Source organism: Hippocampus bargibanti, linkage group LG02, assembly GCF_051943395.1.
Source record: "Hippocampus bargibanti isolate YZ-2025 linkage group LG02, ASM5194339v1, whole genome shotgun sequence".
In the NCBI taxonomy this organism is placed as follows: domain Eukaryota; kingdom Metazoa; phylum Chordata; class Actinopteri; order Syngnathiformes; family Syngnathidae; genus Hippocampus; species Hippocampus bargibanti.
The window spans coordinates 2,522,727-2,544,055 of NC_142735.1; the positions used below are offsets into that span (position 1 = coordinate 2,522,727).

At 39.0% G+C, this 21,329-nt stretch overlaps 1 long non-coding RNA gene across 1 annotated transcript in view; it reads right to left on the reverse strand.

Annotated features, from left to right (window-relative positions):
• LOC148901130 (uncharacterized) overlaps positions 1–21,329 on the reverse strand; it is a 43,790-nt gene that overhangs the window by 22,260 nt on the left and 201 nt on the right. The window contains exon 2 of the long non-coding RNA XR_016118263.1: positions 20,594–20,668. This is a non-coding gene — a long non-coding RNA (uncharacterized LOC148901130). The remainder of the gene's footprint in view (positions 1–20,593; positions 20,669–21,329) is intronic.

The following is a 21,329-nucleotide window of genomic DNA, read 5'->3' on the forward strand; positions in this document are numbered from 1 at the left end:
AAGGGCTCAAAGAGGAGCTAGAGAGACTCTGGGAGGTAAAGCTGACAGTCGTTCCTGTGGTGGTCGGAGCACTTGGGGTGGTGACGAGTGGTTCCAACTGATCCCGGGAACAACATCGGATATCTCTGTCCAGAATGTTTTTTTTTAAATAAAGCCTACTAATCAACAGACAGAAACAAAATCCTCTCCCCCAACTAACAAATTATGTTTTACAGCATTGCAATGTCAGTTTCAGGTTGATAAAATTTTTAACCTGACTCTACATTTTCCATAATGCTCATGGCGGCTTGTCTATACGTGCCCTACAATTGGCAAAAAAGAGTGCAGGGTACACCAAACCTTCACTCAAAGTCATGTGAAAAGACTATGACCCTAACAAGGACAATCGTTTCAATAATAAACAAGGTGTCATGTAAATGAATACCTCTATCAGATTAAGATTATTCAGCGGCGCCAAATAAAATGTCGGCAGGCTTTGTTTCTAGGGATCAGACATGATGTACCTACTATTTTTAGCAAAGTCTTCTGCAGTGTCTTTTTTTTTGCTTGTGGTATCCAGAAAGATCATGGCCTGGGGATCATACTGCATGCTGTGTAGCCCTTAAAACAGCCCGTGTGATGATAGATAAAGCAGTACTTCTTCTCTCCTGGGACAGCGAGTGTCCTCGGTGACTGAAAAATGCTGGAAGGGCTGCATGAGGCAGCAATGTGACAATTTTCATATTAAGAGAGAGTCAATTGTGCTGTGAAAACCCCTTCTGTTCATAAAGTTGAACATCTTCATGAAAACAGGCAGATATTAATTAACTATTTTAGTTGGTACCCACCTTTTGTTTGGTTAGCCAGCGAAGCATGAAACTTTTAAATATGATAACTTATTATTCTGTCTAATCTCTATTAGAGATCTATGACACACAAGCACCTGAGTGTGGCCACACTGCTTTTTCTGCAGATCAATAAGCTCCGATAGTGGTCCCGGACTGTAGTCAGCCTCTTCACAGCGGGTCGATAACCAGCATCCTCTTCTTGGATGCAAAGTTACATTAAATCTTCAATGAAAAAAAAAACAACCCATCACCGCCGCTGAAAGCCGGCTGCAATTATCCGGCAATGGCTGTCAGCCGACTTTGCACTTCCCACAATGAAGAAGAAGAAGACTTTTCTGACAGCACGATTACAGTCTTTGACATCGGAAATGACTGTAAAGCCTCCGAGAATTAGCCTGCTTCTCCAAAAAAAGACGACTACAAAAAATGGTTTTTCGTACATCCACAAGACTAATGATGTCAAACCATGTAAACGACGTTGTTATTTGTCTTAAAGTGAATGACGTGAATGAAAGCGTATGATGAGAAACTTCTTTGTGAGAAGTGCTTCTATTGTCTGGATTTGCGCATCAAGGCGCCAACTCATTTCAAAGCTCATCACCCACAACCGAAAGATAAAATATTCAACTTGTCGCTTTCATGTGGAAAAACATCCAAGCTCCAAAATGAGGTGCTTGCAGCATAGTCTCCATAAATATCCCACTTTTTTTTTTGTTCTCTGCACACTCATCTAAAATTAGATGAGTGACATATCAGAGTTGAATAAGCACAAGGGAAGTAAATGGACTTGTGGTCTTCCATCTCAGGCTTACCGCTTAGTGATTTGCCAGATAGTAATATGTTCAGAACTGACACTAAACTGTGGTTTAGTGTCATAAATGTCAAAAGAAAGAAACTAAAACGAGAAGAGTAGTAGTACCTTACATTGCAGTGATTTCTGAAAAACTACTAATGGTACTACTAAGCTGTAAAAAGCTAGAAACCACTCATTTGACGACAGTGAGGTTAAAAATGTTAGCTAGAGAAAATAGATGCTTTGAAAGGGGAGTAAAAGAAGCTATTTTTGTAAAACAGCAAAACCCTTTAGTAAATCGCCATAGTGGTTTGAGGTTTAATTTAGATCGTTCTTACAACAGACTCGATTGATTGATCGATCTAGTTATCAATCGATTGATCGATCTAGTTATCGATCGATCTAGTTATCGATCGCTCAATCTAGTTATCGATCGATCTAGTTATCGATCAATCTAGTTATCGATCGCTCAATCTAGTTATCGATCGATCTAGTTATCGATCAATCTAGTTATCGACCGATCGATCTAGTTATCGATCTAGTTATCGATCGATCTAGTTATCGATCGATCTAGTTATCGATCGCTCAATCTAGTTATCGATCAATCTAGTTATCGATCAATCTAGTTATCGATCGATCTAGTTATCGACCGATCGATCGATCGGTCTAGTTAGCCTGCCTGCCTGCCTGCCTGTCTGTCTGTCTATCTGTCTAGCTAGCTAGTTACCTAGCTGTTTATTTATTTATTTATTCCATTCGGCCTGATTCTGCCAAGTTCACTGTGTGGGAGCATTTATTTTATATTTGTTTGTTTATTTATTTGTTTATTCATTCATTCTTCCATACATTCATCTATTTGTTTGTTTATTCACCCATTCGTTCATCCATCCATTCATTTACTTATTCATCCATTCATTCATTCGTTCGTTCATTCATTCATTCATTCATTCATTCATTCATTCATTCATTCATTCATTCATTCATTCATTCATTTATTCATTCGCTCAGTTCATTCATTCATTCATTCATCTATTTATATTTTTATTTATTCCCTCAGTTGTTCATTCATTCAGTGATTTATTTATTTATTTATGTATTTATTTATTTATTCCATTCGGCCTGATTCTGCCAAGTCCACTGTGTGGGAGCACAAGTGGAAGAACTCACATGAATCCAGGGAAAGGAATGATAAAAAAAAATGGTGATGAGAGTCACCATCAACCCTGACAGACGAGTGGGAGCCGAATCCCTCATGAGGCCTTGCTGCTAGGGTGCGACAGTGAGAAGGGAGAAGTCGAATTGCCGTCAAACTCTCCTCTGCAATATTTATGCCGAGTGTCCCGGCTTCTAGCGTACGAACTCGCACGGAATTGAAGTTATTGACGGTGTAGGGGTTGAGTTCTTCAGCGGCAAAAACTGGGTCAAGTGTCACACAATTTTATTGTCACTTGTCTTCAATCATTATCTTTTTAAGAGTCGATATCAATGGCAGGAAGTAAAAGTCAGTACAACTACTTGTTTGTTGTACTAACCTGTACAACAAACAACGACAACAATAATTTCACTTGGCATACGAACTTTTTTGGTACACGGAGCTGCCTCAATAAGTGATGTGTCGTTCGCGAACGAGCCTGTTCTTCGAAAAACAAAATGGCAACCGACTGTTTTTGTCCTCTATTTCCCGGCCCAGTCTTCGGTTAAAGTCACGTGATTGGTCAAGAACGCATCAGTGAGGGCAGGTGGTGTAAATATTAAAGAGACACGCAGACGACAGTGAGAGAGTTTCAACTTTGATAGTTCAAACGCAGAGTGTAGACTGCAAGGTTAAAATATCTCATCAATCCATCATCAAGCCATCTGTACACCTGATGCAAAAATCTATCAACCCAGCGAAACAGAACACAATTGATGAGGAACTAGATAAAATTATCACAGAGAAAGCATCTACAAGGGATCATTCTTCAAGATGGAGAAAGAAGGTTACGTTCCTCATCAAGTGTTTAATGCTGATGAAACTGGCCACTCAATTTCATCAAGCCATCAACGACCATCACAAAGGTAAATAAAACGACTTTATTATACAGTACAATTTATTTCTTTAATTATAATACCAACTTAATTGGGAACCAATTAAGTTCGTAAGCCAAGGTATCACTGTATTATTTTTTTAGGCATTTGCATTGTCGTTTTGGCTTTTACTCCATACAAAAAAACATATCTGGACCTGGCCTATTCCTTACTTGCAGTCAAAAACTTAGCATGATTCCAGTTTGAGCTTGGTTTTATTCCATGGGGCTTTCTACTATCTTTGTGACTGCTTTATTTCCTGTCCATGATACTTGTCCTTGTTAAGCGCTATGGTCCAGCTTCAGCTCTTGTTAATCAGAATCAGAATTAGAAAACCTCTGTTTGTCCCACAATGGGGAAATTTGCAGTCCACAGCAGCAATTTGAAAGGGGATGGTGAAAGGATAGAAAACAAGATATTCTAAGCATAGCAACATAAAAATGTCAACTGTATATTGTAAACCGTTTCATAAAAACTGTACAACAAGGGTGTCAAAGTCATTTTTTGCCGCGGGCCACATTGTAGTTATGGTTTCCTCTCGAGGGCCGTTATGAATTTGGGGAACCCATTAGAATGTTTAAATCCCTTCAAATATTACATATAGAGCACACAGCAAATTAATGAATAACTCATTTTCAAATCTGAAGTCAAGAAGAGTGACTTTTACTGTGGTTGACATCCAAAAATATGAAATTTTGGCTCAGATTTTAGTAATCATCATGGAATTTAACAAGTTTGATTTGCTTTCGCGGGCCGAAAAAAATGATGTGGCGGGCCGGATTTGGCCCGCGAGCCTTGACTTTGACACCTGTGCTGTACAAAGTTCAAGTATCAAGAAAGGCATATTGATATATGTAGCTGTATTGCATCAACCCATATTTACAAGTTTCCAGTATGTGTTGTATTGTATTGTAAAAAAACCTGTTACTTTTCACAAATTTTGAAGATGAGATAATAGACTGTAAAACTCGTTGGTGCATTTTTAATTTGAATAAGTCACACATTTAACTTTTTCGAAAGTTGAGTAGTCTTCATACTTTTTCCACAGTCATTTTACACAAATATCTGTACTTCTACTTGCAGGATACGATAGACGCATGAACTGTATCCCAAAATCTGCTTTGGATGAATATATTTGGAAAACATTTCTATATTTCTATATTATACAGTAAAGTCTCGTTATATCGATAGTCCCAGTTATATCGATACTATTTCTATGCACGCACGGAGAAAATTACATGCAAACAGGGTCGGATATATCGATGGTCCCGGTTATATCGATATTTTTTCGGACTCCCTTGAATATCGATATAACGAGACTTTACTGTATTTGTAGGGGGACCAATAGTACCTTGGAGATCAACTGGTAGATCGCCATCTACTGAACGTATTGAGCACCCCTACGTTGGACTGTTCCAAGATAACATTTAGCATTACCCTACTGTATTTGGAAAACTCTCTTCATTCATTGAAGGTGTGACTTATAGTCCAGTGCGCCTTATATATGACAAGTTTGAAAATACACCATTCATTGGGGGTGCGCCTTATACTCCATTGCGACTTATACACTGGAAAATCTGTTAATAAAACACCCCATGAGTAAATGTATGAACAGACGTTCCCCAACTTATGAACGAGACACGTTCCGAACGGTCATTCGTAAGTTGAATTTGTTCGTAAGTTGATTCAGTGCTATATTTTGCATGGAATGTATGTTTAAGGTTTATATAAGTATGTTTAAGGGTTACCTGTATTGTTTTGTACTGAAAAATAAACATAAAATAAAGTATATGCTCTATAAAGATATGTACATGTAAAACTGGAAAGAATACTACATATGTTACTACAAAAAATGTTCGTATGTACCATTGTTCTTAACTGGAATGTTTGTAAGTAGGGGTATATCTGTATTTTTGATACAACCATTATATTGGTTGTGATTATTTCCCTCCATTATCACATGCACAAACACATCAACACCGACAAGTGGCACTTTATAATGCTGACCGCAGCAATGCTTGACTTGTCCATTTGTTTGGCGTCCGATGTGCTCGCTCAGCTCGGTCTGCTGGCGCCTACTCTGAGTTACTGCCACCGACACAAATTCAATGACATTCTCAGAGTGCTCAGGCACCAACATTCATCGTCAGTTATCACTGAAAGCATCCAAGAAGCCACCCTGGCTCGATTAGCAGACTTCCGACCCCTCCTGCACTGCAGTCTGTCTGCTTTTGTTCAATATAGTTTTCGTCAGACTTTCTGGACCAGAATACAGTGATACCTTAGCTTACGAACTTAATTGGTTCCCAGACAGAGTGTATAAGGTGAAAAGTGTGTATCCCAAAAATTAATTTCCCATAGAAAACCATTAAAAAAAGAAGAATCCGTTCCTTGAAGAATGATCCCTTGTAGGTTCTTTCTCTGTGATAATTTTATCTAGTTCCTCATCAATTGTGTTCTGTTTAGCTGGGTTGGATTGGATTGGATTTGCCTTTATTAGTCGCTCAGTGGAGATAGATAGCTTTTTGCGTCAAGTGTACAGATGGCATGTGCCTGTTGTATGTGGAGCCTGATTGATGGGATATTTTAACCTTGCAGTCTACACTCTGTGTTTGAACTATCAAAGTTGAAACTCTCTCACTGTCGTCTGCGTGTCTCTTTAATGTTTAAACCACCTCCCCTCACTGCTGCGTTCTTGACCAATCACGTGGCTTTAACCGAAGACTGGGGGCGGGGTATAGAGGACAAAAACAGTCGGCTGCCTTTTTGTTGTTAGAAGAACGGGCTCGTTCGCGAATGACACCTCACTCATTGAGGCAACTCCGTGTACGAAAAAAGTTTGTATGCCATGGTAATTTTTTCATTAATTTAACGATCGTAAACCGAAAAGTTCGTAAGCCAAGGGGTTCGTAAACCGAGGTATCACTGTAGTTTACTTTTATGGTTCTCTTAGTCAAAAAGGTTGCCGCCCCCTGCCATATGGACTAGAAAAATAATGTTACAATGTCACACTGGTGAACTTTAGTCTCTCGACTGCATTTGAGCAGGTGTACTCCAATATTTAAAAAAAATATATATTCCTGTATTCTCCAGAGCAAAAGCGAGGCTCATTTACTATCCAACCAAAGTATCTTTGACTTGTTATTTTCCTCCTAATTTACACTATCCTTCTCCCAAGGACTGCCCGAGAGAATACAGACGCTCAATTAGGCTGTTCTGACCAGAAATCCCATCCCTCATAAATCAGCTCTCATGGCTTTTCCTGATTAGTAAGGAGAACATCTCTCGAAGCAGGACAGCAGCTGTTATCAATCAGGGGAGTATATTGCAATAGAGCCGTCACAGGATACGATAAATTTAGATCAATGAAGGAACAGATGTGGTTGTCATTGGAGAGTGATCAAGGACATACATGTAAACTTTGATTTGAATTTAACGTCACATTTAAAATCAATTGTTATCGGCAAACTCAGCTGTGTGCTACTTGTATCATAACAATGTAATGAGGCCCATAAATGCATATCCTACCTTTAGGTGCGACTCGATAAAACTTCCACAAGAGCTTTGGGGGCTGTTTTCTTTCTTTTTTTTTTTTTTTTGAACATTGTAAGAGTCGCAGCAAAATAAAGACCCACTTTTAACGTCTCGGGGAAAACCTGACTTCTCATTCAATGACCCTCCATATGGGGTAGGTCATCTCTGTATTAAATCATTAGCATTTGATTTCGCTCCAAGGTAACCAAAACAAGAAAGCGAAGGGGTGGGAATCAGGTTTAATTACAGAAAATAGTTCATGTGTGATGTGAACATCAGAATTACAGGGGAGGAAGGTTCTGTCTGGATCTCTTTGATTGTCAGCATCTGTTTTGTGGCGCTGCAATCATTAAGTATTGTATTTTCCGGTGCATAAGGAGCACCCAAAAGCCTTGATTTTCTTTAAAAGATGAGCCAACGCCTTATACGCAGGTGCACCTTATATATGAAGTCCTATTGAACCACAACAGGTCTCACAACTCCTGTCTGCAGCCATTTTAAAATATGGTATTCTTTATACCTACCATACATTTTTAAATAATCATTTGCATAATCTCTGTTTCGGAATTTTATTTTGCTCGTATCAGAATCAGCATCAGCCTCACAATATCCATATTGTCAGCACCCAAATTGTTGGACAGTGATACCTTACCTTACGAACGGTTTAGCTCATGAACTTTTTGCCTTATGAACATTAAATTCGCGACAATATGATCTTGGCATACAAACTAGTTTTCGGCGGATGAACCAAACCACACAGTGCCACGGTGGCTGGCGAACTAGTTTTCCACACCCCTTTTGAGTGCAGATATGGTTTGTTATCGAGTGCAGTACTTTTGCTATTATGGGACCGAAAAAGACCCCACCACAGGCTAGTGTTAACCCAAAGAGGACACAAAAGAAAATTACGGTCGAGGAGAAGAAGGAGATTATCAAAAAACACGAACGAGGTTTACGTTTGTGTGCCTTAGCGACCCACTACCAGTATGCTAAATCAACCATTGCTATGTGTGGCTAAGGGTGTTTCTGTGTTGTTGAAGCAACGGTCTCAGCCAATAGAAGAGGTTGAAAATCTTCTGTTGATTTGGATTAGCGAAAAGCAACGAGCAAGGGACATTGTGAGTGAGGGTATTATCGCAGAGAAAGCACGACAACTTCACTCGGATATCATCAAGAGGCAACTATATCAACGACCATCACAAAGTTAAATAAAACGACTTTATTATACAGCATTTTATTCATTTAATTACAATACAATAGCAAATTTATTATACATAAAATATGTATATCTTTTGTAGTTTTAAGGCTTATTTAGTAGAAGATTATGTTTTATGGGGACCTGGGAACGGATTATTCTCATTTTTAATTGTTGTTTTAATTAATGGTTTCTAATGGAAAATAAATGTTTGGCTGACGAACTTTTCACCTTACACACTCTTTCTGGGAACCTATAATAATAATAATGATATAATATAATATAATATAATATAATATAATATAATATAATATAATATAATATAATATAATATAATATAATATAATAATACATTTAATTTGTAAGCGCCTTTCAAAACTCTCAATTAAATTCGTAAACTGAGGTATCACTGTATATTGTTCCAAAAATGTGTACAAATCAGCATGAAACTTTCGCAATGTATCTTCATTCGTGTTATCCTTTCTAAAGAAAACAAAATAAACTGATGTACTGTAGTAGACATGGAAAAATCCCTTGAAATTGCCTGCAGAGTGCCAGATTAAAGATGGCAGAGATTAGATGTTGCACACAGATGGTGTGCATGTTTCATCCACATCGGCTGACCTGCTACTATTGCTGTGATTACCAACAGTGCGCTAAAACATGTCACAACTGCGCTGATTTATCTTAAAATCACAGTCGTATTGTCGCCGTAGTGATTTTACCGCAGGCTGTTTGCAGTTTTCATTCCGTCCTTTAGATTACTTCAGATGTATTTCTATTGTGAATAATCAATACCAACATACAAGCCTAATATTTATGATTTATGAGCAGAAAATATGAACAATATCATTCCTTTAGGAGTACAATGGCTTGAGGTAAACACCTTAAAAACATAAAATTACAATAAGGCCCTGGAAAAGGTTAAAAAAATAAAATACAGAAGAGACCAGTGTTATTCCTGTGTGTGCAACGTTCATTGTATCACTGGACAGACTGGATCTCCTACTTTGTAGAATATATAATTAAATGGAAATATGCATCAAATGTTTACTAAATTCGAGGAATAAGATATTTAAGTGTGATGACAATACAATACAATACAATACAATACAATACAATACAATACATATGTATTTATATAGCGCTTTAACAACAGCCGAAGCTGTAACAGGAAATAAAGCAGTCACAAAGATAGTAGAAAGCACTAGGGAGTAATAATAATACATTTCATTAATAAGCGCCTTTCAAAACTCTCGAGGTCATTTTACAGTCAGTTTTTTTTAAGGCTTAGAAAATTAGAAAGTAGAAAATTATGTTTTATGGGGACCTGGGAACGGATTATTCTCATTTTAATGGTTTCCAATGGGAAATTATTTTTTGGGATACACACTTTTCGCCTTACACACTGTGTCTAGGAACCAATTAAGTTTGTAAGCCAAGATATCACTTTACCTGAAAAATGAAATGTAGAGTGACTTTTTTGGGACACCCTGAACTTCAGACCTCAACATGGGGACAAACATTTCAAGGAGATTTTTTTTCCCCCCCGGAAAAAAAGATTCATTCAAACTAAATCGTACAAATGTGGAACAATGGAGGTTGTCCACTTTGATGATAATCCAGTTTCCTATTTATACAATTGTGGACATGGCCGCCACTTGACTTCCTATAACATGAAGGGACTCAAAAGCAGCTGCTGGTTAAAACAACATAAAGCCAAACATGTTATCCTCTTTCCAGAGTGAAAATGTAGAATCACAAGCCTGCTCATTAATCCCCATTGGCCCCATGACATCCCTCAGCAAGGGTGGGGCGTAGATAACTCCCATTTCTGGCCTCAGACTCTCATTTAGCCCATACTTCACACCATTATTCAACCATTCAGCCATAAAGCAAATGGTATTTACCTCAAAGGCCAGAGCACCTTAGGCAGCAAACGAGGAAGCCAGGAGAGGGAAAAAAATAATTAACACGAGTCTGAAAGTAGAGACTGGCTTCTTTTCGGGAAGTATAAGCCTGTCATCAGTCATCCAAGAACATAACAAACGAGTGAAATGAGCTGGAGAGGGATTTGACACAGATGTCTGACATCCCTATCTAATCCTTCAACACAACTGGAAACGCCTGGATGAAATGGATTTGATTGCCATGGCAACATTAAAAAAAAAAATCCCGCCAACCCTAAAAACTGGGGTGATTGGGTTTGATATGCATGTCAAATCACTGGCTGTCTGCCAAACAGTGACTCATGAGCATGCTGGTAATTAGTCGACATCATGGGCAGGGCCTGCGGTCCATTATCAACCACAGCCATGAGATTCTTTGCCTAGGATGCACAAGCCTCTTATGAAGCGAGCGCAAAGCTTAGCCTTACGTGTAATAGCTGCTTCCATCTGTTCCCATCTCGATATAGCTCAGCCTCTATGCCCGTCATTTATTTTAATGTCACAAAAAAACAACAACTCCATCTTAACCAAAGGACATATCAACATCTGGATTGCAAAGTATGCATTCCAAGAAAGGCAAGTCAAGGTCGCGGAGTGACATGGATAATCTAGACCAGGGGTGTCAAAGTCATTTTTTGAATAAGTCACACAGCAAATTAATGAATAAGTCGTTTTCAAATCTGAAGTCAAGAATTATGACTTTTATTGTGGTTGACATCCAAAAATATGAAATTTTGGCTCAGATTTTAGCAATCATCATGGAATTTAACAAGTGTGATTTGCTTTCGCAGGCCGAAAAAAAATGATGTGGTGGGCCGGATTTGGCCCGCGGGCCTTGACTTTGACACCTGTGATCTAGACCATGAAACAAATAAGGAAGCAGACGATTGTTCTGATCTCCTCTGATTTGAAAGAGAATAACATACATTTTTAAAGTACAGCCGACACCATTTTTTGTTTCCTAACTGACATCAGAAAAACGTTTTGTGGCATCTAAAATACCCAAAACACTCAGTCTGGTATTTTTAGTCAAATGCAAAACACCAATGAAAATGAGTTAAAGTGACCCAAAACGACTTCAAAATGACCTCGGAGATGCCGAGTTTCAGAAGGTCCCGCCCCCTTGTTCATGACGTCACGCCAGGATGTCTTGTCTTGCCTTGCTCGAGAATCAAAACAATGGCTTCAGATTGGGAGAAGATGCTTTCTTGTTACTCATCCAGTTATGAATATGATTCAAATAGTTCTGAAGAGGAAAGCATAAATGTTTGCAATCCATTAAAGAAGTCCTCCCGTATCAATTTGAGCCCCAGTGATATTTTTCCTTTATTGTGCTCCATATAGATGATACAGTAAAGTCTCGTTATATCGATATTCAAGGGAGTCCGAAAAAATATCGATATAACCGGGACTATCGATATATCCGATATCGATATAACTGTATTTACTTTAAAATCGTAGTCATAATCTGGCCTCTGCATGCCATTTGGTGTCAATTTCATCATTTCCGACACACTTCTTATCACACTTGTGACCACATCCTGTATGGCAGAATTTTGACTTACAGGTTATTTGGTATGATCAATTTATTCATCAAGTGCTGGTTGCGCCTTTTTGGCAGCGCGGATATGCCAGCACTGTTTTTGATTTGGGAGGAATGTCAGTGCCATTTGACTGTCATCGCTGGGGCTTTTTTTGCGCATTTTCACAGCTTCGCTTTGTTCAGCGGAATGGTCGCAATAAGAAGAAGGGATCATCAGCACAGAGCGCCAATGCGTATGTGGAACTGTCGCGGCTTGGAATTGAAGCGGATTTACATGGGGGATGAGATATAAAACAATCTCTTTTTGTCAATGGATGCTACAGCTTCTTTTTTGCTTTTAGCATTTAGCTTGTAGCAGATGTGCACATTTCACCTTGGCATTACTGATCCACTGGTGAAAAGGACCCTTTAATCCCCTCCTCTTTCATCGAGAACTGCGTCATACAACAAAGAGGGTGCAGAAAGTGCTTAAGATTGAATGACTCTGTGTCTTTTGTGTTGTGTCATATTATTTGTTATTTTGTGTTTTGTTGTTGTTTTGACTTCAAGATTGCACTGTGAGACTTGCTGACTTTACAGCAGCTCCTGTATTTTGTTTTTGCTGCGGTGAAATGTAAATTTCTCGATTGTGAGATGAATAAAGACTCATCAAATCTAATCTAATATACACCCTCGGCCACTATTTTCAGACATAAGGTAAACGTACCAAAATATAGCGAGCGCAAACAACGTCGCAAATCTCTGCCTAGCGGAAGGGAATTAGACACGCGACAGCACTTGAAAGCATGTGTTCGTATTCCCCGATGTGAGTTGCATTTGTCATATGCTCACACATGCCAGAACAATCCTGCGACTCTAATGCAGATTTTTAAGACCAATGAACATGCAGGATATTGTAACCTATGATGCATCTGACTTTGAGCCATCCCATAATAAACAATCTCCTTTTGGTCCGAGGTCTCTTAACTCCTCTGTGGTCATGATCGAAAACGTTCACACATAAATAAAGTAAAAACATACAACTACAGGAAAAATGTAGAAAAGAAAATTGTGACGTTTTAAAGCACAGGTGTCAAAGTCCAGGCCCGGGGGCCAAATATGGCCCGCCACCTCATTTTATTCGGCCTGCGAGACTTAACTTCTAATTAAAAAAAACTAGTCATTCATCAGTTTGTTGTGCGCTCTGTATGTAATATGTGGAGGAGATGAAATATTCTACTAACTTCCCCAAATTCATAACGGCCCTCGAGAGGAAACCATATGCACAATGTGTCCCGCGGTAAAAATGAGTTTGACACCCTTGTTTTAAAGAGTTTAAAAATGTAAAGCAAGTTTCTTGGTTGAGAGATCATTAAAAAAAAATCTGACATGACTAAAAAGGCAACTTGGATTGCCTGCCAAAGATTTCATTTTTTTTAAATCAGATTTTTCTTTCATTTAAATAAATAAATAATAATAATAATAATAATAATAATAATAATAATATTATTAATAATAATAATAAATTTAATTTCTAAGCGCCTTTCAAAACTCTCAAGGCCACTCTAAAGTCACAGATAACATTTTCTGCAGGTGAGCGGCCACACGCGTCAGCGTTCACTCAACCCGGAAGTAACTCAAATAGATAGAAAACTAGCCAGCTAGCAAACTGATAGCTAATAGATAGCCATCTGGACAGTTAGCTAACTCGCTAGATAGCCATATCGCTAATAAATAGCCAGCTACATAGCTTGCTAGCTAGACAGATAGCCAATCGATAGCAAATAGATAGCCAGCTATCTATTAGCTAACTAGCTGGATAGAAATTCCGTTTGCTCTTCAAACAGATCATCTTCCTATGCCTTGAATATTAACTTCTGTAGGACTTTTGAACACTTTGATCACAAGGCCGTGAGAGCAAGACCTCACTTTGTTTTTGGAGTGCTCTGGTCTCTCATCAGGTTCAATAATGGACCACAGTGAAGGGAAATGGGATCGTGTTTCAAGTCTTTTATGTCAGGAAAGGTCTAGCTAGACACACACACACAGCCTGACTTATGACCAGCGGGAAAACTTGGAGGAAGACAAGGGAAAGTGGAGTCGGTGGGGTTGGGCAACAACAAGCACTCAGAGAGGTTGTAGGGATGGCGAGCGAAGAGATTGAAAATGTTGAGAAGAGGCAACTGTCTCTGAGGTGTGTGCGCGTCCTATTTTTAGTTTCCCTCATGCACATCTTCCAACTCAAACAGCTGCTGGAGCATTTGCATACCAAAACACTCGAGTCCTGTTATTTTTTCCTACACACAATCCCAGTGGATTCCACGTAACAAGGAGACTTCCGCTGCCTCAGGTGTACAGTGATACCTTGGCTTACGAACTTAATTGGTTCCCAGACAGAGTGTGTAAGGCGAAAAGTGTGTATCCCAAAAATTAATTTCCCATACGAAACCATTAAAATGAGAATAATCCGTTCCCAGGTCCCCATAAAACATAATTTTCTACTTTCTAATTTTCAAAGCCTTAAAACTACACAAAACATACCTTATTTTATGTACATGAAATAAACTATACTTTATAATAAAGTCGTTTTATTTACCTTTGTGATGGTCGTTGATGGCTTGACGGAATGGAGTGGCCGGTTTCATCAGCATTAAACACTTGATGAGAACCGTAGCCTTCTTCTTTCACCATCTTGAGGAATGATCCCTTGTCGGTGCTTTCTCTACGATAATTTTATCTAGTTCCTCATCAATTGTGTTATGTTTAGTTGGGTTGATAGCCTTTTGCATCAAGTGTACAGATGGCTTGTGCGGGTTGTTTGTGGAGCCTGATTGATGGTTTGATGATGGATTGATGATTGAATATTTTAACCTTGCAGTCTACACTCTGCCTTTGAACAAATACAACAATAATCTTGAACAAATATCAAAGTTGAAACTCTCTCACTGTCGTCTCCCTGTCTCTTTAATATTTCAACCACCTCCCATCACTGCTGCGTTCTTGACCAATCACGTGGCTTTAACCAAAGACTGTGGGTGGGTAATGGAGGACAAAAAACGTCAGCAGCCATTTTCTTTTTGGAGAACAGGCTTCACTCGCTCTCTGTCTGTAACCCCCACCCCCTCACTGCTGCGTTCTTGACCAATCACGTGGCTTTAACCGACGACTGGTGGCGAGGAATAGAGGACCAAAACAAGCCGGATGCCATTTTCTTGTTAGGAGAACGGGCCCGTTCGCGAACGACACATCACTCATTGTGGCAGCTCCGTGTGTATCCCGACAAATAATTCGTATGCCACGTTAAAATGTTCATAAATTTAACGTTCGTAAACAGAAAGGTTCGTAAACCAAGGGGTTCGTAAACCGAGGTATCACTGTAGTTTGGATGTAGAGGATGAAGCCCTGCCTCTTGCTATTGTGGTTGTTTTTTGTTTTTGTTAGCATGAGTTAGTAATCGCAACCACACGACAGCGTCACATGAGCCAGAGTGCTGCAGCTGCATTAAAAAGGGCAGGAACTAGCTTATGTCCCATGCGAGCATGTGAGTGGGACACAACAGGCCGGAAGGGGTCATTAATGGAGGTCGTTAATCCCATGAAGCGAAGGGGCCTCAATACTTTTCTCATTTGTAATGTACAGTCCCTTTTTTATAGGCTGCTGATAAGAGAAGTGTTTAAAAACCTGGCATGCATTCTAAATACAGTTCAGTGAAAAAATAACGCAAGCCAAGTAATGGCTCTGACCTTTTTTTCCCTAACTGGGTTATATTTTACCTATTTTTTTAGAGTGAAAGCATAAAAGAAGTACAGTGATACCTCCATTTACAAACTTAATTGGTTCCCAGAAAGTGTGTGTAAGGTGAAGTTTGTTTCATTTTTTTTTTTTCCCATAGAAAACATTATTTTATGTATAATAAATGTGCTATTGTATTGTAATTAAAGAAATAAAATGTACTATATAATAAAGTAATTTTATTTACCTTTGTGATGGTCGTTGATGTAGTTGCCTCTTGATGATATCCGAGTGAAGTTGCCGTGCTTTCTCGGTGATAATACCCTCACTCACTGTCCCCTGCTCGTTGCTTTTCGTTAATCCAAATCAACAGAAGATTTTCAACCTCTTCTATTAGCTGAGACCGTTGCTTCAACAACACAGAAACACCCTTAGCCACACATAGCAATGGTTGATTTAGCATACTGGTACTGGGACGCTAGGTCAAACAAACGCAAACCTCATTCATGTTTTTTGATGATCTCTTTCTTCTGCTCGACCGTAATTTTCTTTAATGTCTTCTTAGTCTTAACATTAGCCTGTGGTGGGATCTTTTTCGGTCCCATAATAAAGGCAAATCCAATCCAATAATAGCAAAAGTACGCCACTTGATAACAAACCACGTCTGCACTCAAACAGAGGGGGTGTGGAAAACTAGTCCTCCAGCCACTGTGGCGCTGTGTGGTTTGGTTTGTCCGCCTAAAACTAAGATTATATTCTGGCGAATTTAATGTTCATAATGCGAAAAGTTCGTTAGCTAAAGCGTTCGGTGGTCGAGGTATCACTGTATTGGGTTGTTTTTCTAACCCACTAATTGGGAAGCTGTGGATTTTGAGCATAATTGGTTATGTGTAATATAAAGTGGGATTGAAACAGAGGAACATTTAAATAAAAAAAAAATAACTCAAATCGGGTCCAAAATTAATTAATTCGATATAATTTGACCTAAATTTCTGGTTTGTTTTTCACCTGAAAAAAAGGGGAATTTCGCATTTTTCTTTTTAATCGGTTCTTTGATCAATACAAAGCAATACAATATATATAAAACACAGTGAGACCTGAACTTACGAACTTAATTGGTTCCCAGACAGAGTGTGTAAGGCGAAAAGTGTGTATCTCAAAAAAAAAATTCCCATAGGAAACCATTAAAATGGGAATAATCCGTTCCCAGGTTTCCATAAAATATACTTTTCAACTAAATAAGCCTTAAAACTACACACAACATACCTTATTCTATGTATAATAAATGTGCTATTGTATTGCAATGAAAGAAATACACTGCATTGTATCATAAAGTCACTTTATTTACATTTGTGATGGTCATTTATGGCTTAATGGAATGGCGTTGGAGGTCAAAGGACAAAGGGAATTGCATGAGGACTGTAATTAAAGAAATAAACTGTGCTGTAAAATAATGTTTTATTTACCTTTTTGATGGTCGTTGATGGCTTATGGAAGGAGAGTCACCTTCCATAAGGACTGTTGGGGCTGCTCGGTCGTGGGCTTGCGCCGAAGATCACTCCGCCAGCCGTGGTGGGTGTGTATTATGAAAATAATGCTTATTATAAGGTTTAATTTTCATAGATTTGACGTTTGTAAGACGAAAAGTTTGTAAGTTAAGGTGTTTGTAAGTTGAGGTCTCACTGTACTTGGCTTGATAAATACAGAGGGTTGTGTCAGGAAGTTCATCTGACATAAAAGCTTGGCCAAAACATGCGGATCAAACCTCTAAAAATGGAGGACACTGATTTGCTGTGGCGACCCCTTGAAGGGAAAAGCCAAAAGGAAAACAAGTATGTCTTGAAATATTGTTGGACCAAACCTCTGTTGAGGTTGCCATGAAACATTTCTGCAAACGTAGGTAGAGGGAGCAACATTACCCAGAAGTAGCAAAAGAGGTTGTTTCATTTATTTATCACCTGTAAAATATTTATAGAATTCAATCTACTAGCAGAGGACGACCAAGCAGAGCAAACTGTAGGTGGAAGAATAGCAAATGTTACTTTATGGGTGGTTGTTTAAAAAAAGCATTGGGTGGAGCATCTGCTTGCTGCCCCGCATACATTTTAGTCCTGAATTACATTTGCTGGGCTTTCAGGCAGTTACTGTAGAACTGAGTATGTCAGCACAGCGGGAGCCACTAATGCGTCACTGTGGAATCCTCAACCTGAGTGGGAGTGGACACCTCGGCTGCATGAAACGAGTCTGCGTGTTTAGACAGAAGAAAACTGCAGTTTTTCCCGTTGAGCCTGTTTAGCAAGAGGGTTGTGTTTTCCCTCAAACAAAAACTCCTTAATTTCTAAACAAAGCTCATCACAAGGCGATGATGCACCTAGAATGGTAAAAGTGTTGATTTTCTTCAAAAGATTACTTATACGCAGGTGCACCTTATATGTGAAGTAATATTGAGTCACAACAAGTCTCGCAACTACTATCAGAAGCCACAAACGACTCAATTTCCCCCTAGTGTGTAGTGTGTAACCCCAACCTCTACTGTAGCATCTTATAATGTGGTGTGTTTTATATATGGACAACTATTATATGTCTGTGTAAGCTCTCAGTCGTACAGGAGTGGTCCATCGGTGAAAAGGTTTCTTCAGCCGTCATCTGTACTTCTTTGAAGGTGTTGGATGTTTCGCTCCTCATCTGAGAAGCTTCATCAGTGAACTAAAATTTCGCTGGTATCTTTGGCCCTATATATATCCCTAATGTTCGGATGTGGCGGTGCCAGACTTCTGCTTTGATAGGTCCCTGCCCTAATGTTGGGGGGGGAGCAGAGGACTATTCCCTGAAGTTAAACCGATTACTTCTTTTGTCCTGACTCATTATGTGCTATGATTGGCCCTGATTGCACCATTTGCCCTGGTATCACCTCATCAGCATCACTAAGCCTATGTGGTAATGATGTAAGAAGTCTGTTGTAAGCACGATCCAAATTGAACCTGTATGTATGTATATATATATGTAGAGAGAGAGAGAGAGAGAGAGAGAGAGAGAGAGAGAGAGAGAGAGAGAGAGAGATTTAGGGCCAGAGCTACCAGCAAAATTTTAGTTCGCTGACAAAGCTTCTCGGATGAGGAGCAAAATGTCCGACGTGCAGATGACGGCTGAAAAAACTTTATAAAAAACGTTTATATATTTATGTATTATATTTGGAAAACTTTTTTCATTCATTATACGTGCGCCTTATAGTCCGGCCCACTGAAACCACGATAAGTGAACTGCGAAGTCATGAGGGATCACTGGAGGTGGATCTTTTTTTCTGAAAATTAATAGCTATATAGCTGTAAATAACATTGCGTGTTCAAATAGATACTTGTTTTTATGGAAGTTTAAAAAACGATTTTAAGCTTTCATAAGTCAAACATTAAAGGAAAATAACACAAAAACTTGATGCGCCATCAATTTTTTTGGGGGAAATCAATCAAAAACATGTTTAAGGACACACCATTATATCTTAGATTAAAATCTGACGTTTAGCAGTGTGATAAAATGATTGCACCAGATAGCCAGCTTGCTTCAGAGTGCCTTGTTGTTGTTGCTGCAATGACTCGATGGGACATATTCCAGCCATTGGAAGCTTGAAGTGGATATATTTTTCAAGGCTGAAACATGTATTTATGTGTAGCCATAAAAAATGCTCGACAAAGTCCATTTCCCACTACTCTACACTATACACATAAATATCCACAATTTACTTCTACACTTCAATTTAGAGGTCCCACTGTATATCAGAGCCACTTACGCTGTATCAGAGGTGCCTCTGAAGAGTTCAGGTTGACCTTTGCAGATGCTTCCTGCCCCCTCCTTAGTCTTGATCCACTCAGAAAGACATTCCATCAATTACACATGTAGGACGTCGACCATCAGTGGAGTTTTGACAACATGAATATTATCTATGAATTCACATCCAGATCTGTTTAGGCCCCCCTTTCACTCAGTGCCATTAAACTCAGAGAGGAAGGGCCCTGTGTCAACACTGATACGACCGACCGTGTAAATAAGTCATGTGAATCTGTCTTTCTCGCCCACCCCCTGCTGCCACATGCATTTTTAGAATTCCCTGATTTCTGCTGACATGGAGAAACATATGAAAATTTCATGTCATTTTGAAAAATTCAAAAGGATGTTCTGAACTTTTGTAGGCAAGATGGGTGAGTGATTTATATTCTTTGGACACGAAGGGGTTTGGGGGGGGGGGGGTGAAACAATGATACTGATACAAGGGCAGAAAATCCACATTAATTGTTACCAATTCACTCGCATTTCAATCTAAGAGGTATTTGACAAATCTATTTTCGGTATTACGAATGATTTGGATTTGTCATTATTAACTCATTCACTACCAGACGTGCAAAAATGTGTCCACTCCAGTGCCAGGGTTTTTGTCATCGTCACTCGAATTCCAGGACCCTCAGATTATTGAGTTTTAGCATGAAATAAACATTCAATGCAGCATTAGAAACCTTAGACTCTCTTCTTTCACCACAAAAAAGAGTTAATTCATAAATGATATGGGTCTGGAGTTATATGAGTTTGAAATGAGGGCGGCTGTCCAAAATACAATGCAATACATTCATATTGGTTTGTATAGCGCTGAAGCTGGAACAAAGCGCTAACATGGAAAAAAAGGGAAACGCTGCCCCCTTGTGGAAATGAAAAAACATTGCCAGAATCCATGTCCAGCGCTTTATCGGCACACAAGCATGAAAAATTTTTGGAATATCTCTCTAACATACATTGTGGATGGCAGTGAATGAGTGAAGTCATTTTTATTTCATTTTGACAGTTTTTCAATGTCTATTTTGTTTTAATTCGTTTTTGAAGCGGACAAGTTAGATTTAGTTTTCTGTTCTCATGACTTTGTTTGAGATTTTGTTCCTGCCGAATTTGTGTAATACAATTTGTCAAATACACCCTGCTCCTCCCTCCTACCTGCATTCTTTGGGGTTCCACGGCCATCCACCACCTTGCAAATCGTGCCAACCGTGACCCATGTTTGTGGTAGCCCTGCCAGAACCAACATTTGATGAGAATACAAATTTGGTACAATTGCTTTTCTCATGGTATTCTAATGTGTGTTATTGAGGGGAAAAAAAGCAGCCCGACAGGAAAAGCAGGGTTGTGCCGAACATAATGTATTCGCAAAAATAACATATATAAATAAAATAACATATGTGCAAAACCGCGACTAAAATTAGTATAAATAGTATATTTAATTCTGCCAATTGGTTGACACAAGGTTCAGGGTGTCCCCCGGCTGCAATGGGCTGGAACAAAAGAAAACAGTTCACATTAATGACAAAAAAGATTTCAGGTGACGCTGCATGGTCACTAAACACACCAGCAGAGGGAGACCATGACATATGACAACTGTGGAAATAAATGCTATCTTCTTACATTCATAGATATTCCCACACAATACAGCACGCTTACAGAACGTTCTCGTCGACAACTTTTAGAATATATTTTAAAAAAGCAATATCGTCTAAAATCATATGTATAGAACGCCTGCAGCCTCAAAGCTCGGAGAATGCGGAAATGGGATTACTTGAGTTACATTAGTAAGTAAGCCTTAAATATTGAAAATGTTATGTCATCTAGCTCTCACTGCCGAATTCCATTCTTTAGCCATTGACAGTGTTTATTTACACCGTTAAGGGTTAACGTC